Source organism: Carcharhinus amblyrhynchos, chromosome 19 (genome assembly GCF_965287045.1).
Source record: "Carcharhinus amblyrhynchos chromosome 19, sCarAmb.v2.hapA, whole genome shotgun sequence".
Taxonomy (NCBI): Eukaryota; Metazoa; Chordata; class Chondrichthyes; order Carcharhiniformes; family Carcharhinidae; genus Carcharhinus; species Carcharhinus amblyrhynchos.
Window position 1 is genome coordinate 40,383,595 of NC_137342.1, and position 22,071 is coordinate 40,405,665.

Sequence of the window (22,071 nt, forward strand, 5' to 3'; positions counted from 1 at the left end):
TAGGTTGATTGGCCTTGCTAAGTTGATCCTAGTGTCAGGGTAAATGTGGATGGGATTGCGGGAATAGGGCCTGGATGGGATGGTGATCGGTGCAGACTCAATGGCCCCCTTCTGCATAGCAGGAATTCTATATAAAAAAAACACGGGGTTACAGGTTTAGGGTTTGGGATGCTCTGTGCAAAATCGATGGGCTGAATGCCCTGCTTCTGCACTGTTGGGGTTCTATACTTTTGTGCTTGAATCTCTGGGGTGAGACTTGAACTCACTGCCTGGAGGCAGAGATGAGAGTGCCACCCACTGAGCTGCAGCAGTATTGTGCCAGGTGACCAGCTTGATACAAGTGCCCCAGGTTAATTAATAGTCATACCACTGGGCCATGAGGGCAAGGGTTGCCAGCTCTCGATTGGGTGGTGTTGATTTGTGTTACTTTTGGTAACTGCCTTAAGAAAAACTGGTACCACCAGACCACTCGCCCCTGGGGATAAAGTCACAAAAATGGCATTGTAGAGATGGAGGAAGTTTGACTGTCACCACCTCGCTATCAGCTGGTTTCCTCGGCCTGGGAACACAGCCACACTTAGCTCAGTACAACTTCAGTTGTAGAGAAGACCAGGCTGTCTGTACAATCCAACTCTTCCCCAACCCAAGTCTGAGAAGCTGGCAGTGGGCAGGGTTGGTGGAGGCAGGGGTGGGTGGTGGAACGTAGAGAGGAAGATGTCCAACCCTTACAGCATTTTCTGCCTGGGATAATTCCACCACGCAGGGTCGCTCTAACTTATCGGGTTCGCACCCTGTCAGTGAAGTGGAACACACCAGAGAGACATGCTTAATGCTGCAATTACTGTAGCAGTATACCAATGCTGAAGCAATGAATATTCAATTTGCAAGGTCCTTTACACAGCGCTAATGTGTGAAGGGCATTGTGGCAAGTGCTATTTTTTTTAAACAAATATGCTGGATTTTTCTCACAATTCACGGGTTGTGGCTGACGCCTGATTTGGTGACATTACCCAGAGTCGTTAAGCTTTAAACCACGATAGGAGGGGAAGGGTTAACAGTGTGTTGCCCTTGATTCTGGGGGGATTAAAATCATTCCACAGCATAATTAACCTTAAGTGCCACATGACTTCAAGTCATTGCAGAATCTTGCCCAATCCCATTTGTGAAATTGTTATTATATTTAGATAATACGTTTAATTATACACAGCAGTGCAGAATGATAAGGTCAAGCTCCCAAGGTTCTTGTGCTTGTGTGTCGTTCTAACCAGCAATGCGCTGTTTAATTTTTTTTGAAAAATCATTAAATCCGTACAAGTAATTCCCCGCTGAACAGGTGCACAACTTCTTTACACTTATTAAATACTACATATACACACAGACATGATGAGAGGTTTGTTACATTATTGTTCCAAGTATGTCACTAAAGAGAATCTGGGCAGAAGTCTAGCTGGTTATTCTCTTTATTCAAGAGGATTCAGCTAAATTAACAAAAAAAAATTAGCAGTGGTGGGTATTTTAATTGGGATGTGATGTGGCCATTTTCCTTTCAACCAAATTAAAGGCCTGCATTGTGTCTGCTACGATTTGTCAAATTTAATATACGTTAATAAGTCTTGAATTGCGCCACTGGTGAGCGATTTGATTTCTCCCCTTGCTGCTCGAATGTATTAAGCCGGGACTCGGTTGGTCGTACATGTGCATCTGAGTCAAAGATTCTGGGCACAAAAGCTCCAGTGTAGCATTATCGAATGAGATGCCTGTTAAACCAAAATCCCCGTCTCCTCTGTCAGGTAGACATAAAAGATCCCACGGCGCTGTTTCGATAATGTGTCCCTAGTATCGAACTGGCAGCTAAAATTAGCACTGCTGCCTTGCAGCGCCAGGGACTGGGGTTTGATTCCCGGCTTTGGTCACTGTCTGCGCGGAGTCTGCACATTCTCCCTGTGTCTGTGTGGGTTTCCTCCGGGCGGTCTGGTTTCTTCCCGCAGTCTCAAAGACGTGAGGGTCAAGTACATTAGCCATACTAAATTCTCCCTCAGTGTACCCAAACAGTCGCCAGAGTATGGCAAAAAGAAGTGAGGCTGGGCTAAGTGCAACTTGACAATTTGCAAGCAGCTTCACGGGGTCTTCATCCACTTGAAATATACACACAAGCACAAGGTCATCATCAACGAAAGGGATAAAGCAAATTTAACCAATTCCCCTTGATATTCAATGGCATTCTCTTCACTTCATTCCCCTTGTCAATGTCCTGGGAGTTACCATTGACTAGAAACTGAACTGGACTAGCCTTATAAATGCTGTGGCTACAACAGCAGATCAGAGACTCGGAGCTCTGCAGTGAATAACTCAGCTCCTGACTCCCCAAAATCTGACCACCATCTGCTAGGCACAAGTCAAGAGTGTGATGGAATACTCTTTGCCTGCCTGAATAAATGCAACTCCATCAACGCTTGATACCGTCCAGGTCAAGGCTGCCTCCGTGATTGGCACACCAGCCACCACCTTGATCATTCACTCCTTCCAGCAGCGAGCTGTACCATTTAAGAAGCACTGCAACAACTTGTCAAGCCTCCTTCAATAGCTCTTTTCAAACCCATGGTCTCTGCCATCTTGAAGGACAAGGGCAGCAGGCGTATAGGAACGCTACCACCTCTGACTTCCCAACTAAGCCACACAGCATCCTGACTTGGAACTGTATCACCATTCCTTCACTGTCTCTGGATCTCCCTTCGCAATAGTACTATGGCTGTACCCACACCAAATGGACTGCAGGGGGTCAAGAAAGTGGCTCATCACTGTAATGTTCTTCCATTTGACATAAACATACCAATCAGGCCCAAGGATTGGTGAAACAAGGATGTGGGGCTCTTTATTTGAAGATAAGACTATGTACAGATAATGTTCACCGGGAGGAACACACCTGACCTTGACCTCTTCTGCTTTCAGATTGGCTAATAGCTCACATCCTCTTGGGGTAGCAATGACTGACAGTTGTTTGAGGTACATGTCATTTAAGACACATAAAAAGGTGCATGACGCTATAATGACAACAACCACCACCTCCTCCAGGGATGGACAACAAATGCTGACCTTGCTAGCGAAGCCCATATTCCACGAAAGAAAAAGAAATCCTAAAAAATGATCTAATTGAGGTGTTTATCTTACTGAATCCTCTTATCTTACAAGGGGGAATCCTGAACAACAATGCCTCATGGTAAAATTTGCATTTGATCATTCAGTAGGAAAGTCAGGAAGCATCCTTTCCCTCAATGAGTTGTAGGAATCTGGAATTCTATCAGCCAGAAAGGCTGGGAATGCTGAAGGAATTTCCAAGACTGTGATCAAGAGGTTTTTATCACCATATCAAGGATTATTAGCTAAACGGAAGTGAGATACAGACCCAGGTACGAACCAGCCAATGACAAACCAGATTCACAGGGCTGAATGGTCTCTGCTTCTGCGTCACACATCGCAAAAGTTTTGAACTGATTCCCATATAAAAACTCTTAACACGAATTGCGTGTCACGGTGATACAACCAGAGGAGATGGATGCTGAAACCAAAAAAGAAAATGCTGGAAAACCTCAGCAGTTATCACAGCATCTGATTCCAGTCCAGATGACCCTTTGTCAAAGCTAAAAGGCATAGAAAGTGAGAGTTATTTATACTGCAGGGTGAGGGAATGAAAGATGAGTCGTAGCCACAGAGGAGAAAGGCTGCTAATGGCAGTCCATAGAGAGAATAAAGGGTGTGAATGGCCAAATGGCAGAGAAACTGAAATCAGAGGGTAAACTGTGACAGATTAAGAGGTGGAGGGGAAGAGGGAGATTGGTGGGAGAGTGGTAAAATTGAGAAAAGAGGGGAAAGGGGGGATAAAATAGAGGGAAAGAGTGGGAGGGGGAATTTGCTTTCAATTTCTCTCTTCATGTTGGAGACGGATGCTATTGTGTTTGTAGGCGGAGCCACGTTTACTCTGTCTCATCAGTTCAGCAGGAGCCATTTTCTTTGCAACATGCCAATCCGGCACCCCATTGAATCTTGCAACACTATCTACTTTTCCTTTCCCCCAGGTAGCCTGTCCCGTGCCTTTCTATATTTGCCAGTGAAATCTGTCTCTCTTCAACCCTGAGTCAGCAGGGTTAGGGTCACCCTATGACTTGTCAAGAATGAGAAGTGTTTGTGCCACTTTTCAATGGACATTCTTGGCTCATTTTGCCACACACTCTGCCCAGTGTGGCACTAGAATCATAGAATACCTACAGTGCAGAGGGAGGCCATTTGGCCCATCATGTCTACACTGATCATAATCCCACCCTGGCCCTATTCCCATAACCGTGCCAATCTCCTGATACTAAAGGTCAATTTAGCATGGCCAGTCAACCTAAAACCCGCACTTCTTTGGACTGTGGGAGGAAACTGGAGCAGCTGGGGAAACCCACACAGACACTCTGCACAGACAGTGACCCAAGGTCAGAATTGAACCCAGGTCCCTGGCACTGTGAGGCAGCAGTGCTAACCTCTGTGCCACCGTGCTGCCCATAAACTAAACTTGTTTGTTTACCAAAATAACTGAAATAATTAATTATCCTTGCTGAGCAATGAAGGTTGCCAGCCCACCGTGATAGCCCTGGAGTTGACTGATCTCCATGGTAACAAACAACCCTGAAGAAAAATCACTGGGGCACCAAAATATCTGATTCATGTTTTCTTTGGACATTTATTAACTATTAGGTATTGGTGATGAGAATTAAAAAGGCGATTTGACTGATAATGGAGCCAGGTCAGGAATGAGGCATTGGTTTTCCAATCGGTGTTGGAAGGCCAGGATCTCTCTGAGGGGATAGACATGTCAGATAACCGGCACGGGGATGGGACGGTTGGAAGCAAGAGGTCACGTGATGAAACCTCCAAGGAATCAGAATTGGCAACCTCTCTAAACAACAAGACTGCAGTATGTTAAAAACCGAAAGTGGTGGAAATATTTGGCAGGTCTGGCAGTACCTGCGGGGAGAGAAGCAGAGATACCATTATAAGCCGAATATGACTCTTCTAGTATGTGGCATACCTTTGGGTTTTCACTTTCCGCATGCATCTAAGCAGTAAATTTGTGAAAAGCTTTGAGCCATTTTTGGTTATTATTCAGGGAATCCAATGGTTGACCGTGTTCAGAGTGGGTTTGTTGAGTGCGGGGTGGTTTACCTGCAATTTGTCTTTACGTACTGTAGGTCCACGGAGGGACTATCCAGCAACAACAAAAGGATTGAGTTAGTGATCACAGTTGGGAAGAGTGATTGAAGATTTTGGGACAAAATAACATTGCTGCTTGTTTTGGGACTGGCACTCCACATCAATGGATAGTGGGGGAATTGATAGTAATCCATCACCCAGTGGGCTCGATGGGCCGAACATCCCTTTTGACACTGAAGCCTATTCTTTAGGTTCATATCTTCTTGCCTTTTGCTACTGTCAGCCTCGGACAAAGGCAATGAGTAAGTTCAAGAGTTCAGTTGGATAATTTAAGGACAAAAGGTCAGTGTGTGGGTGCAGTTTCTTTGTATAGTTTTAGGAAAAGGAACTGTCCCACAAGTGCATGCCAGCCAATACTGGGTGGCATGAGGAGTAAGGATGCCAATTACAATCAAGGCCACAATGAGATGGGGGGACGGGGGCAGCAGCAGCGGCACAATAAGATGGAATCTCTGCTGGAATTCTCAGCTTTGCTGATGACTAAAATACATTCAGATGAGCAGTGATAAAACTGATCTCTTTTTAAGACAAAGGTTTGGTAGTTTGGTTGATTTCCTGGGAGTTCTCAACTCAGTTCAGTCCCAAAAGCAAATGGATGTTCCCTGTCTAACTGTGCTGTGGGACAATCGCAACTTGAACCAGGAAATTGTGTTGCCTCAATACTTAGCCACTACCAAGTCAGATTCAGTTCCTCTACACCTATTGCCCCTATTCCCCCTTCCAACCCTGACGGTGCTGGCCACTTCTGGGGAGGTGGGGATGGGATGGGGAGGTTGGGGTGGAATTAGTCAGGTTCTTGCCCCAAGTGACCTGAGTTATAAGGGGCAGCTCAACAGTGGACCCCATCCTATCATTCCCTAATCGGAACTGGAGATTTGACTGATCTGCTCCTCAGCTCCAACCCCTCAGGCACTGAGGTTGGTTCAAGCATCTCTGTGATTTAGGGTTGCAAACTCTGGTTGGCCATATTCTGGGACGTTTCAACGCAAGACCTCCTGCCCAGAATTGCCCTGTCTCAGTCCGTCACCCAATATGTCCATCCCAATGATGCCCCCTCCTCATTATGCCAATCAGAAGTAAACAGACTGTTGAGGACTCAGTTGGGTGATTCGAGACAGGTAATCCCCATGTCTGATACATTTATAACAAAAACAATTGTAATCAAAGGAATAGTTAATTGAAAGTGTTTTTTTATTGCCTCAGCAATATTTTTCTCTTGAGTAGCACATGGCGGGTGGCTTGGAGATTAATATTTAATTTCTGGAATCTCCAGGCCAACTCTGGAGGGTTGGAAACCCCGATAGGCCAATGAATTCTGCACGGATTAGAGGTGATCAGCCTGGACTATTCTTGGCCTGTATGTTCTTGTTGTTCGCTGATAAACTCGGGGAATTGTGAGCCAACTCTTCTGAATAAACTAAGCGGGCCCAGATTAGATTGTGCAATGATGAATTTGGCTATATCTGATTCCTCTCAGCAGTAACTGGAACCAAAGGAACCTGCTGTTACTTGCAGTCGTTTTACTTCAGGCCTATTACAGCGACACTGTAGCACAGTGGTTAGCACCGCTGCTTCACAGCTCCAGGGTTCTGGGTTCGATTCCCAGCTCGGGCCACTGTCTGTGTGGAGTTTGCACGTTCTCCTCGTGTCTGCGTGGGTTTCCTCCCACAGTCCAAAGATTTGTGGGTTAGGTTGCTTGGCCATGCTAAGAAATTGCCCCTTAGTGTCCTGGGATGTGTAGGTTCGAGGGATTAGTGGGTATAATATGTAGGGATATGGAGGAAGGGCCTGGGTGAGATTGTGTTTGGTGCAGACTCGATGGGCCGAAGGGTCTCTTTCTGCACTGTAGGGTTCTATTCTATGATCTATTCGGTCTGATCAGGGGTGGCACAGTGATTAGCACTGCTGCCTCACAGTGATTAGCACTGCTGCCTCACAGTGCCGGGGATCCAGATTCAATTCTGGCCTTGGGTGACTGTCTGTGTGGAGTTTGCATGTTCTCCCTGTGTCTACGTGAAGTTTCTCCAGGTGCTCTGGTTTCCTCCCACAGTCCAAGGATGTGCAGCTTAGCTGGACTGGCCATAGTAACTGTGTGGGGTTGCTGGGGGGGAGAGGGCTCTGTCGGACAGTTGGTACAGACTCAGTGGGCCAAATGGCCTCTGTGGGATTCTATGATTGTGGCTTTTTACAGTGCGATTGCCCATGAAAATCCACCCAGTCGTTAACGTGTTAAAGCGAGCTTGTTTACAGATTGGAAAGTACACTATTTGATCTCTCGAATGTTTACTCTTGTTCATGGGAAGCTGTTCCTTATCAAATTGATTGTTATGCTTTCTTAAACGTTGGCTTTGGATGTTTTTTAAGTGGCCGCAGTGGTGATTTTTACCAGGCCATCCCAATTTTCTTTTTCTTTTAAAAAAGAATCTCTGATATGAAAGATTTCTCTAGCAGTAGGTGGGGGCTTACAACTTGGAGACCGCATCTGATCATCTATTGCATTAAAGCTTGGAGCACTGTGTGGTAAAGCTTTCCAGATGCTTTGTCCTTTATTATGTTAATTGTTTTTGCATGTTTAGAGGGTAGGACAAGTTGGCAGCGAGGGAAAGCCACCAAAATATTGACCAGAGGTTTAATGAATCAGCGGACAAACATCTGCACCTTAGCTATGACTGTAACACTACATTCTGCACTCTGTCCTTTCCTTCTCTGTGAATGGTATGCTTTGTATAGCACACAAGAAACAATACTTCTGACTGTGTACCAGTACATGTGACAATAATAAATCAAATCAAATCAAATGAAAAATATTTCACCTCTCCCTGTCCACTACTTTACTGGGTGCTCAAAGTTCTAATTAAAAGAAAGGACTTGCATTTATTTGTAGAGTAGAAACTCAGGCTGTCTCACACTGCTTTACAACCAATGAAGTGCTTCTAAAGTGCAATTGCAGTGTAAAGTAGGAAGCACCGTAGCCGATTTGCACACATCGAGATGATGAGGACCAACCTGTTAATAAGAAAGCAGGAAATGTTGGAAAAACCCAGCAGGCCTGGCAACATCTGTGGAGAGAGAAACGGAGTTAACAAAACTTCCATACACTGCTTCAAATAGTACCTGGGTTTAATGAAGCATGGCACTTCTGACAGTGCAGCACTCCCTCAGCGCATTTAAAAAGTCATTATGGGCATCATTGGCTGGGCATTTATTGCCCATCCCTAATAGTCAACTAACATTGCTGTAGGTCTGGAGTCACATGTAGGCCAGAACAGGTAAGGATGCAGATTTTCTTCCCTCAAGGGTATTGGTGAACCAGATGGGTTTTTACAACAATTGTTCCAAGGTCATCATGAGAGTTGTAATTCAAATTTCCCAATCTGCCATGGTGGGATTCAAACCTGTACCCAGAGCATTACCCCAGTCACGACCACCATGTTACCATTTATTGCATCAGCCCATTCTGAGTTTGTGGCAGGAATCACCAACAGTTAAATCTAGATCCTCAGATTCAATCGCCCTTTGTACATATTTCTAGCATTTGGATGGGAGATCACTTCAAAAAGAACCTATTCTTACTCCATTCTTTCCACATCAGGTTTAGGGGTTTGCATATCATACATGCCTGCCGTTGATATAATTTTAAAAAACACACAATGACAGAAGCGTTCTGTGAAAAAAGACCTGTCCTTATCCTTCTCCCTACTGTCCTTTTATCGAAAATGTGGGAGTCAGCGGCCAGCGAGATTGGAAAGCTGCACTGCTTCCAAAATAAGAGTATCTGATGGGCTGGAGTTGGCGATCCCAGTGGTATAAATGTGGACATTTGTCTCTGTGGCCCTGGATACACTGTTCAGCTTAGTGTAAAGAGCAGACTTTGATGTTCAGACTGTTTGGTGTCCGGTTCCAATTAATTCTGCCTTTTGAAAACTGATTATGCATCATTCCTTTGTGATGAGGGACTCAGAAACAGCAAGACAGCATTTTCTTAGACTCATGAAATGACACATCCCAGGTGGCATGTTGGAACAGTGGTTAGCACTGCTGCCTCGCAGTGTCAGGGACCCAGGTTCAATTCCAGCTTTGGGTGACTGTCTGTGTGGAGTTTGCACATTCTCCCTGTGACTGTGTGGGTTTCCTCCAGATGCACTGGGGTTTCCCACAGTCCAAAGATGTGTGGGTCAAGTTTTTTGGCCATGCTAAATTGCCCCTTAATGTCAGGGGAACTAGCGAGGTAAATATGGGGATAGGATCTGGGTAGGATTGTTACTGGTGCAGGTTCAATGGGCTGAATGGCCTGATTCTGCATTGTAGGGAATCTTTGATTCTTTGAGTCCATTCTGTCCATCGTAACCTCTATTGGCTTTTTAAAAGAGTTTTCCAAATTCTTTTCTGCTCTTTCCCCAGTACTCCACAGATTTTCCATTTCAAGTATTTATCCAATTCTCCTTTGAATGCTATTTTTGAATCCATCTTTCGGGCAGTGCATTCCAGATCACAATAACTCACCACATTAAAAAAAATTGCATCTTGCCTCTGGTTCTTTTACCTGAAAGCTATAACCTCTGGTGATTGACCCTTCTGCCACTTGAAACTGATTCTTCTTATTTTTGGCATGAGAGCACTTCAAAATTTTGAACATCTCTATTTATTAAATCTCCCTTCAACCTTCTCTTCTCTAAAACCATTCGATTCCTACTGGCGTTTCGTGAAATTAAACTGTACCCTTCAGTTAATATTGTCTCTCTGCTGTTTTCATCCCAGAGTGCTTAACTTCACTCTTTTTGGCATTAAGTTGTTTCTATCACTTGTCTACCTACTTCACCAGCCTATATGTCCACCTGAAGTTTGCTCCTATCTCACTTGGCACACTGTTACTTTTTTCCAGTGGGCCTCGTTACTTTCATATTATCTGCAAGTATTGCCCTGCATGGCCAGGTCCAGTACATTAGCAGATATCAAGGAGAGCAATTGTTCTAACAATAATTTCTCGAGAGCATTATTGCATATTTTTCTCCACTTTGAAACCATGGGAGTGAGTACAATACCAAAGGCTACGGCACTTTGTTGCATCACCAATCAGTGAATTGAAAAGACTGAAGAAGAGGGAATCTAAAATAATAATTACAAATGTATCTACCTGCACGTGCATACTTTGTGAAACTTCCAGTATCCTCCAACCTACCTTCCTGATGATCCATCAAAACTTGTGTAAGCCACCTCCTCGCACAACCCGTTAATACTAATCTCTGCTCTCTAAATTAACCTCAAAGCTCAAGAAAGGTTAAGCTTAAGCATGGGTGGCACAGTAGCCAGCACCCTGGTTCAATTCCTGGCTTGGGTCACTGTTTGGGAGTTTGCACATTCTCCCCATGTCTGCATGGGTTTCCTCTGGGTGCTCTGGTTTCCTCCCACATTCTGAAAGACGTGCTGGTTAGGTGCATTGACCCGAACAGGCGCCGGAGTGTGGCGACTAGAGAAATTTCCACAGTAGCTTCATTGCAGTGTTAATGTAAGCCTTACTTGTGACTAATAAAAAAAACTTTAAGCCTTCTTCATGTTATTCATATCTCGCTTGACCTCATATCCATGCCTTAAGAGTCTGCCGTATCAGATGCTCAAGAATGAAATCATGGAATCATTTATTTTCCGTCACTAGACACCTTGAGAATGTGTTGGAAAGTACATGATGTTCTTGAACTGCTGCAATCGGTGTTTTAAAGGTGTTCTGACAGTGCCGGTCAGTCGGGAGTTCCAGGATTTTGGCCTAACAATTGACAAAAATGGGGAATGTTTCTCCCAGGTTGGCAGGACGTATGCATGTGGAAGGGAATTTGGAGGAAGCCTGCGCAGGCACAGAGAGAGTGTGCAAACTCCACACAAACAATGACCCAAGCCAGGAATCGAACCAGGGTGCTGGTGCTGTGAAGCAGCAGAGCTAACCACTGCTACTGTGCCGCCTATGCTTAAGCCGAACCTTTCTTGAGCTTTGAGGTTAATTTAGAGAGCAGAGATTAATATTAACGGGTTGTGCGAGGAGGTGGCTTACACAAGTTTTGATGGATCAGCAGGAAGATAGATTGGAGGATACTGGAGGTTTCACAAAGTATGCACGTGAAGGCGGATACGTTTGTAATTATTCATTTTAGATTCCCTCTTTTTCCAAATTTGGCATTCCCAGGCAGCTGCTGGTGGAAGTTGTGGGTTTTGAGGGGCTCAGGGGTGGTGGGTGGATGATGTCGGTGGAGGAGAGGTGGGTGGTGTTGGTGAGTGGGTGCAGGGTGTAACTGAGACCTGTCTTCCAAGGATGCTTCACTGGAGGTGGAGATGTGAAATTGGGCAGGTCAACACGTGTAAATGGAAGGAAATGATGCGTGAATCTTTCCATTTCGTGATCTCTGCTGCCCATCCCAGAGCTGCTTGTTGCTGCCAGCCACTCAGATCCACTAAAGAAATTTGCATGGGGAACTGAAATAGGAGAAGGTAGCCACCCTATTTACTGCTGCTCCTGGCGCGAGTTGTCTGCAATGATGCCATCAGTATTTGCCTACAGCACATTCATGTCTTCTCATGTTTTCAGCCACGTTTTGGCCCTTGTGATTGTTTATTTGTCGTACAAATGAACTACATGGAGATTGATGAGGTTTCTCTTTTTTACTACAAGTGTTTGCCTCCCTTGTGTCAAAGGGTGATTCTGAATTAAAAATGCACAGCATGTTGGGGCAAAACCGGATGGATTTAAATCCCTGTCTCCTGTTCCATTTGGGAACTTCAGTCATAGAATCCTTACAGTGCAGATGGAGGCCATTCGGCCCATCAAGTCTGCACCAACAACAGTCCCACCCAGGCTCTGTCCCCCTAACCCTGCTTACTTACCATGTTAGCACCCCTCCCACCCCTGACACTAAGGGGCAATTAAGCATGGCCATAATGGTCAGCACAGTGGCACACTGGTTAGCATTGTGGCCCCACAGTGTCAGATACCCAGATTTAATTCCGGTCTTGGGTCACTCTCTGTGCAGAGTCTGCACATCCTCCCCGTATCTGCCTGGGTTTCCTCCGGGTGCTCCGGTTTCCTCCCACACTCCAAACTTGCGCAGGTTAGGTTGATTGGCCATGCTAACTTGCCCCTTAGTGTCAGGGGGACTAGCTGGGTAAATACATGTACTTGTGTAAGCCACCTCCTCGCACAACCTGTTAATATTAATCTCTGCTCTCTAAATTAACCTCAAAGCTCAAGAAAGGTTCGGCTTAAGCATAGGCGGCACAGTAGCAGTGGTTAGCTCTGCTGCTTCACAGCACCAGCACCCTGGTTCGATTCCAGGGCCTGGGTGGGACTGTTGTCGGTGCACACTCGATGGGTTGAATGGCCTCCATCTGCACTGTAAGGATTCAATGATTACAGGGATAAGGCCTGGGTGGGATAGTCATCAGTGCAGGCTTAATGGGTCAAATGGCCTCCTCCTGTACTGCAGGGATTCTATTCCATTCAAATCACCTAACCTGCACATCTATGGAATATGGGAGGAAACCAGAGCACCTGGGGAAAACCCTTGTAGACACGAGGAGAACATGCAGACTCCACACAGACAGCCCACCCAAGGCCGAAATCAAACACGGGCCCCTGGCGTTGTGAGGCAGCAGCGCTAACCACTGTGCTGCCCCACAGTAATCAATCTTGTCGTTCACTTTGATTAGAATTTAAAAAGCTGGGCAGTGAAAAATGGGACACCAGAGCCTAGGCTTTAATTACTTCTAAACTTTTATTTGTAGAAACACCCATCCTCCAACTAACAACCCCACTTTCAGCAAGCTTGTTTTATATATATATATATCCATATATATATTATACATATGAACACAGTGGCTGGAATTTTACCAGCACTGTCTGCCCAAGGCTTGTAAGGTGGCACACAAGGCCAATGCCGTCCTGCGAGCCTTGCCCTCCCACAATTTTGTGTGGGTAAAACCAGGGCCAGTGCGTCCCCAGTTAATAATCACCACTTGAATTTAATTAGCGTTCAACTGATCCATACAGTGAATGACTTCTTGTGACTCATTGGCTCTGTGTCTAATTGGAATTAAAAGTCATTTCACAAAAAAACTCCCAACAAATAAACAGAAGGGATTTTGTTGGATTTGTAAGAATGTGCAGAAGGTTTTCCCATTCAATATTTACAGCTTTGTTTGAATGAAAGGACACAATCATTTGGAAGTACGGTTGAAGGGAATTGTATTGTTGAGATCCATTTTGCTTTGTCTGTGTCAGGAGTTTTATTTTAAATTGCTTCTGTTCTCTTAGTTGCCAAGTCTGGTTGGATATATTCCTGGAGGTTTTGCCACATGACTGCCCGACCCCAATCCCTCGTGCCCCCACCTACCCACCCTCCTGTCATTGGTCGTTCAACACACCCGACCTCATGGTGCCCAACCTTCAATCAAAAATCTATGAGAGTCAACATCACAAAACTGAACGACTCTTGATTGTGGCACGTTAGCACAGTGGTTAGCACTGCTACCTCACTGCGCCAGGGACCTGGGTTCAATTCCTGGCTTGGGTCACTGTGTGGTAGAGTCTGTATATTCTCCCCATTTCTGCATGGGTTTCCTCCCACTGTCCGAAAGGCATGTTGGTTAAGTGCATTGGCCATGCTAAATTCTCCTTCTGTCTACCTGAACAGGCACCGGAGTGTGGCGACTGGGGGATTTTCACAGTAACTTCAATGCAGTGTGAATGTACTCCTATTTGTGACTAATAAATAGCAACTTAAAATTTTAACTTTCTTGTCAGTCAGGCTGTCTCCTCCATTTAGATCCTTTCTATTAAAGACCCACTTTGTAATGCTCTTGTGATTTTTACTCTTACTTGCAGCAGTGCTCTGAAGATTAGCCCTGGGGAATTCAGGACAATTCTGGAGGGTTGGCAATGCGCCCACCGCCCCCCCACCCCCCCACCCAAAAGGTGTTTGCTTTGGCTGGGGTAGAGGGGATTTGGAACAAAAACAGAAAAACAAAGTGCTGGAAAATCTCGACTGGTCTGACAGCATCTGTGGGGAAAGAATAGTGCCAATGTTTTGAGTCTGGATGACCCTTCATCTGAGATGGGATCTGGTGGTGTCCATGTTCCTGGCATTGCTTTAACAGTACAGCAGAGTTTGTTCCTCTGTTCTGCTTGCACGTGGTGCGGTGGTTACTGAAATACTCCAGACAACATGAATTTTGAAAATTACATGCATGATATTGCCCTGGAGAAACTAGTGATAAGCTGCCACCTTGGACACAACTGAGTAGCTTGCTAGGCCAGTTCAGAGGGCAGTTAAGAGTGAACCATATTGCTGTGGGTCTGGAGTCACACAAAGGCCAGACTGGGTAAGGACAGCAGAGTTACTTCCTTCAGAGATCTTAGTGAACCACGTGGGTTTTTGCAACAACCTGGCAATTTCATGATCACCATTCCTGGCTTTCATTCCACATTTATTGATTAACTGGATTTAACATCCCATTTGTAATGGTGGAACCTCAAAGCTTCTGGAGCATGAGTCTAGGGTCTTGGGTTATTAGTCCATAAGACCCTAAGGCCATAAGACCACAAGACATAGGAGCAGAATTAGGCCACTCGGCCCATTGAGTCTGCTCTGCCATTCAGTCATGGCTGATTTTTTTTCTCTTCTCCATTCTCCTGCTTTTTCCCCAAAACCCCTAATCCCCTTATTAATCAAGAACCTAAATATCTCTGTCTTAACGACACTCAATGTCATGGGCTCCACAGCCTTCTGCAGCAAAGAGTTCCACAGATTCATCACTCTCTGGCTGAAGAAATTCCTCAATTAGTCGATTAATGTAGCCACGATGCTACTATAATATTCAAAATATTATATGTTTAATATTGAATCACAGGTGGCTTCAGTCATTTTCAGATGATTCCATAGAATCTCTGCACAGTAGTTAGCACTGCTGTCTCACCATACCAGGTTCCTGGATTTGATTCCTGGCTTGGGTCTCTGTCTGTGTGGAGTTTGCACATTCTTCCCATTGTCAGCATGCGTTTCCTCCGGGTGCTCCAGTTTGCTCCCACAGTCCAAAGATGTGCGGGTTGGTTGGATTGGCCATGCTAAATTGACCCTTAGTGTCAGGGGGACTAGCTAGGGTAAGTGCTTGGGGTTAAGGGGATAGGGCCTGTGTGGGATTGTGGTCGGTGCAGATTCAATGGGCTGAATGGCCTCCTGCACTGTAGGGATTCTAAAGCTGAAAATCCATTCCTGTGCCCCTTTAAATCTTTAACTGGTGTTTTTTTCAAACCTCTGCTTTCGTGTCAAGAAGAATTGTAAGACCGTAGTTCAGAACATGTCCAAACTGTAGCTTTAGATGTTGCCTCCAGCTGAACGTATGGGATGATTGCTCAGTGCAGTAGGCTCTTGGTGGCTTGTGTGTGCAGCTTTTAACATGGGGCCCAACCCAGTTAGCTTGTGTTATTCATCGCATCTCAATCAGATCTGGCTGGAATCCATCCTCTCTGATACTGTGTGAAGCTCTGGTCTTTGTCAGCACAGGCTGGTTTCTTTTGCTGCCCACTGAGAGAGTATGTATAAATATGGACTTAAAGGTATAACAGATTGACGATTGCCAGGCCTGTCGAACAAGGCAGTGGCAACCGGGGCCAGGGATTGGGGGGGTCGGGGGGGGGGGGGGTGGTGGTGTTGTGGGTAAGGAGAGAACAAGAGTAACGGTGGAAGAAGTGGTGCCTATGATTCCATAGATCTGTATCTTCGCTTCGCCCCTCAATGCACTAACTCACAGTGGGCAATGGCTGCTGCTTATACCTAACGTAAATTGTCATTTAGCAGGCCCTAGCCAGGAGAATAAATACTTGGAGTCTGTTTCACCGCAAGATAGCTTTATGAATCCTGTCCTGCATGGGATTGTCATGCGCATGGGTTTATACAGATCCATTTTGTTGGCTTGATTTGACAATCTGGTAAAGAGTCTTTGTCAGTTATCTGTTAACCAGGCTCCCATCCATTGACTCTGTCTACACTTCCCACTGCCTCGGCAAAGCAGCCAGCATAATCAAGGACCCCACGCACCCTGGCCATTCTCTCTTCCACCTTCTTCGTTCGGGGAAAAGAAGTCATGTACTAACCGACTCAAGAACAGCTTCTTTCCTGCTGCTGTCAGACTTTTGAATGGACCTACCTTGCATTAATTTGATTTTTCTCTAACCCTAGCAATGACTATAACACTATATTCTGCACTTTCGCCTTTCCTTCTCTATGAATGGTATGTTTTGCTTGTATAGTGCGCAAGAAACAATACTTTTCACTGTATGTTAACACATGTGACAATAATAAATCAAATCAAATCAAACCAAAGTCTGGAATCTGCAACCCACAATACAGCTTATAAGAAAATTGAAGAATATTAATCGTTACAACTTGCATTTATATAGCACCTTTAAAGTAGTAAAATGATCCAGTGGAGCAAGAAACTAAAGTTTATTCGTGTCACAAGTAGGCTTATATAAACACTGCAATGAAGTTACTGTGAAAATTCCCTAACTGCCATATTCCAGCGGCTGTTCAGGTACACTGAGGGAGAATTTAGCATGGTCAATGCACCTAACCTGATGTCTTTCAGACTATGGGAGGAAACTGGAGGACATGGAGGAAACCCACGCAGACAAAGGGAGAATGTGCAAACTCCACATAGACAGGAGTTATATTGCCTGTTGCATGACTTTAGGACATCTCAAAGCACCAATCATGGAATCCCTCCAGTGCAGAAGGAAGCCATTTGGCCCATTGAGCCTACACCAACAAAAATCCCACCCAGGCCCTATCCTCGTAACCCCACACATTCACCCTGCAAATCCCCCTGACACTAAGGGGCAATTTAGCATGGACAATCAACCTAACCTGTACACCTTTGGACTGTGGGAGGAAACTGGAGCACCCAGAGGAAACCCACACAGACACAGGGAGAATGTGCAAACTCTGCACAGACGGTGACCCGAGACTGGAATTGAACCCTGGTGCTGTGAGGCAGCATTGCTAACCACTGGGCTACCATGCCACCCTAATGAGGTATGGCTGAAGTGTAGTCACGATTATAATGTAGGAAACATGGCAGCCAGTTTGGACACAGCAAGCTCTCACACAACAATATGATAACGATCGAATAATCAATATCTTAGTGATGCCGGGTACAGGAAGAGGACATATTTCCTTGGGCACCAGAGATAACTGGCATGCTCCCCTTCTAAATAGTGCCACCTGTTGCGGGGGGGGGAAGCTGAGTCTTCTGTTTGACACCCGATCCAAAATAGTGCACTTCTGATGAGGTAGCGCAGGGAGTGTCTGCCTGGATTGTGTATTCAGGGCCCCAGATTTATACTTGAACTCACAACCTTCTAACTCAGAGACAAGAGAGTTTCCACAACGGATGCCTGAATGACAAAACAGCGAACATGCCAGAGATGGTGAAGAGCCGATATTTGGCTTTTCAGTCTTTTGCGTTAGTGCATAAAGGGTTTGTGTGTTCACTGTTACCAGGAGAATGGTTTACTGTCTCGCCTCGTAACTCCAGCGTGTGATTTAAAGAGAGTCCGTGCTATTTGTAGAGGGGAGCATCCTTTGCGAGCAGGCATCAATCGCTTCCTCTCATTGGCAATCAGATCAGTTACGAACTTGGCACCTCTGCCAAGCTTATGGTGACAGACTCAAGTCGTCATCCTGAGCTGGAGACGGATGTCGGCTAGGGGTAAATTGGGACCAGTGCCCCTGAAGAATTTTTAACAATTAAAAGACTGAGCAATCATAATTGCATAAATGGGATTAGCCGGCAATGTGTGAGCGCATCTTTTTTCCCAATTCCCTCATTCTCTCCTAAGGTTAGAAAGCTCTTGAATAAACATGATTCTTTTGGACCTATTACAGCAGACATGGTTCTGTGTTTCCTTTTTTAGACAATCTGTAACCTACGAATGGGAGCACACTTATTAAAATGTTAAGCTCCTGGTTCCCTGTCTGCCCACTAGGCATGTTGCTGCTTGCCTTAATGAATATTCGAGTTTTAATTCATTTTCAGAATATAAGGGAGTATCTGAGCTGTAGTTTTTTCTGTTCCTTTGCCCTTTTGTGGGTAAAATCACACCCGGCTACCAGAGAACATCGTCAGCATTACGTTGAGTTTCGAAGGCTTGGAGTGTTTTAGTTCCCAGTTTCCTGTTTTCTATAGTTCCCTCAACGTTCCTTTCTTTAAAGTTAAGGTTTATTTATTAGTCACAAGTGAGGCTTACATTAACACTGCAATGAAGTTATTGTGAAATTCCCCTACTCAACGCACTCTAGCACCTGTTCGGGTCAATGCGCCTAACCTAATTTTGGTATGTGGACAGTAATTTGTCTGGTTTTTGATTAGTGTAACCTTAGTTATTTACCAGGAATCGGAAGGAAATGTCCTCTGATTATTCCATAAGACCATAAGACATAGGACCAGAATTAGGCCACTCGGCCCATTGAGTCTGCTCCGCCATTCAATCATGGCTGATATTTTTCTCATCCCCATTCTCCTGCCTTTTCCCTGTAACCCCTAGTCCCCTTATTGATCAAGAACCTATCTATCTTTACTCAACGTAATATTTGTAGCGAAAAAAAACAACTTGCATTTCTGTAGCACCTTCAACATCCCAAGGTGTTTTGTGGTAGTATCATGGAACAGCTATTCAAAACTATGCTACCAAAAGGGATGGTCATAGAGTCACACAGTGCAGCAAAAGGCCCTTTGGCCCATCGAGTCTGCACCAGCAATAACTACCGCTAAAGGTGGTCAAACAGGTAAGTTTTATGAAAAGCCTTTCAGGAGGAGAGAGGGGGGGGAGTTCCAGAGCTTGGAGTCTAGGCAGCTGAAACCATGGCCACCAATGGTAGAACAATAAAATTCCACATTCTACAAGAGCCCAGAACAACTGTTCTCTCAAATCTCAAACTATTGGCTGACTCAACTCCTGACCTCATTACAGCCTCGGTTCAAATGTGAGAGAAGAGCTAAACTCCCAGGATGAGGTGAGAGTGACTCCCTGGGATATCAAGGCCACTTTTGTTCGAGTATGGCATCAAGGAGCCCAAGCAAAACTAAAATCAATGGGAATCAGAGGGAAAACCCTCCGCTGGTTGGAGTCATGCCTGGCACGTAGAAAGACGGTTGTGATTGTTGGAGGTCAATCATCTCAGCTCCAGGACATCTCTGCAGGAGCTCCTCAGGGTGGTGTTGTAGGCTCAGCCATCTTTAACTGGTTCATAACATGCAGCAAGACCCGGATAATATCCAAGTTTGGGCTGACAAGTGACAGGCAATGATTATCTCCAACAAGAGAGAACCTAAAAATTGCCCATTGACATGCAACGGTATTAACCATCACTGAATTCCCCGCTATCAACATCCTGGGGGCTTAACATTGACCAGACACTGAACTGGACTAGCCATATAAATACTATAGCTACATGAACAGGACAGAGGCCAAGAATCCTGTCATGAGTAACTCACCTCCTGACTCCCCAAAGCCTGTCTACAAGACACAACTTAGGCGTGTGATGGAAAACTGTCCACTTGCCTGGATGAGCACAGCTCCAACAACACTCAAAGCAGCCTGCTTGACTCCCCATCCACAAGCATTCACTCCCTCCTTCACTGATGCACAGTGGTAGCAGTGCGTACCATCTGCAAGATGCATTGCAGGAACTAACCAATGCCCCTTAGACAACATCTTCCAAACCACTGACCACAAGGTCTAGGGCAGCAGACACATGGCAACACCACCACATGGAGGCTCTGTTCCCCAAGCCATCTACCATCCTGACTTGGAAATATATTGCTGTTTGTTCACTGTCACCGCATCAAAATCCTGGAACTGCCTTCCGAACAGCACTATGGGGGTACCACCATCTTCTCAAGGGCAATTAGGGATGGGCAATAAATACTGGCTTAGCCAGAAAGCAAAGCCCACATGTCTTAAATGAATTTTAAGTAGAGAGAATATAAGAACATAAGAACATGGAGCAGGTGTAGGCTGTCTGGCCCCTCGAGCCTTCTCCGCCATTCAATGAAATCATGGCTGGTCTTTTTGTGGACTCCACTAGCCACCAACTTACCATAACCCTTAATTTCTTTACTGTTCAAAAATTTATCTATCTTCACCTTAAAAACATTCAATGAGGTAGCCTCAACTGCCTCACTGGGCAGGGAATTCCACAGATTCACAACCCTTTGGGTGAAGAAGTTCCTCCTCAACTCAGCCCTAAATTTTCTCCCCCTTGTTTTGAGGCTATGCCCCCCTAGTTCTAGTTTCACCTGCCAGTGGAAACAACTTCCCTGCTTCTATCATATCTTTTCCCTTCATAATCTCACATGCTTCTATAATATATCCCCTCATTCTTCTGAATTCCAATGAGTATAGCCCCAGTCTACTCAATATACAGGGGGTAAATTTTCTGGTCCAGCCCAGTAGCGGACGGGACAGAAAATTTAGCAGACCATTTAAATCTCCATTGATCTCGGGCGGGAACTTTCGGTCTTGGAGCGCACGTGGCTGGAAAATTGCGCTTATGGTCTCCAAAGCCTGTTAGATCTATTTAATTGTCCATCAGAACCTTCATGAGATATTAGGTCATTGCCCCACCAGCTAATAGCAGATTGCTGTCTAATGTAATCACAACCCAAGGGAACTTATTATTTATATCAGACTTGTTTCCATTCCCAGGCTGGAGTTAATGTTGTGTTAACAACAGCTTACATGTATCCAGGCACTTTAATGAAAAGATTCCCAAAGGTTTCACGGAAGGGTATTTGAGAAAATGAGTACGGAACCAAACGAGATGCTATTAAAGAGGAACGCCCCCCGGTATCAATCTGGTTTCTTTTGTGATCACAGCAGATCCCAAAATGCTCTCCCGATCGCCCAAAACCTTTAAATGATGAGTGGCCAAATCTTTGGTCAAAGTTGTGGGTTTTAAGGAGGAGAGGCGGATGCAAAGCCAGATCAGTTAAGAGGGGCAGTTTGCACGTGGGTCACAGGCAACTGAAGACATGGTCACCAATGGGGAAGGGAAGGAGAGAGCACTGGAGAGCAGAGACTGCAGTACTGAGAGTTAGCAGAGGGAGGTGCTATAGGGTCACTATTAACCTGACAGGGAATTGGGGTGGGGTGGGGTGGTGGGGGAAGATCTTCACTTCGTACTTTTGTACTGTAACTCGTACTTTTGAATGACTTTTTCTGGGAACAGCAGTCAGTGAAATTCTGCTTGCCATGTTCATTGTCCATGGCATGGATGGGATGGGCTGAATGGCCTCCCTCTGCACTGTAGCTTCTCTATGGCTCGATGTAGCAGCTGGGGTGAATCTCCGCGATTTCCCACACCCAGCCCTATGCGATCTTGCACAAGACTCTCAGCAGCCGTCATGCTCTTTTAACACACCAGCAAGTCCTAACGGCAGCTTTGTTATTGGCCCCATCCATCAAGCTTGTGCTCTGTGAACCTATAGCCTACAGGTAGGCCTGTTACTCAGAGATAGGCCACGCTTCTCTGGCTGGGAAGCAACCAGCCCTGCACCCCCTGGCTCTTGCCATCCTCCCCTAAGACCTGAGACAGCAGCTTTACCATCTTCGCTCTCCTCAATTTAAAAGAAGAATAAATTGATGCCAGGAAAATGCCAGTGAGTCAGCAGAACTGAGCTTCATTTCCCTGGAACCCTGATGTTCCATCTGTATGGATGTAAGGGCCTCTCAAACACTACACAATGAATGGGTAACAAATACATCAAATTCAATAAAAG

At 45.4% G+C, this 22,071-nt stretch overlaps 1 protein-coding gene across 4 annotated transcripts in view; it reads left to right on the top strand.

Moving 5' to 3' along the window:
• Positions 1-22,071, top strand: part of plxna4 (plexin A4) — a 641,164-nt gene that overhangs the window by 224,714 nt on the left and 394,379 nt on the right. The window lies entirely within an intron of this gene.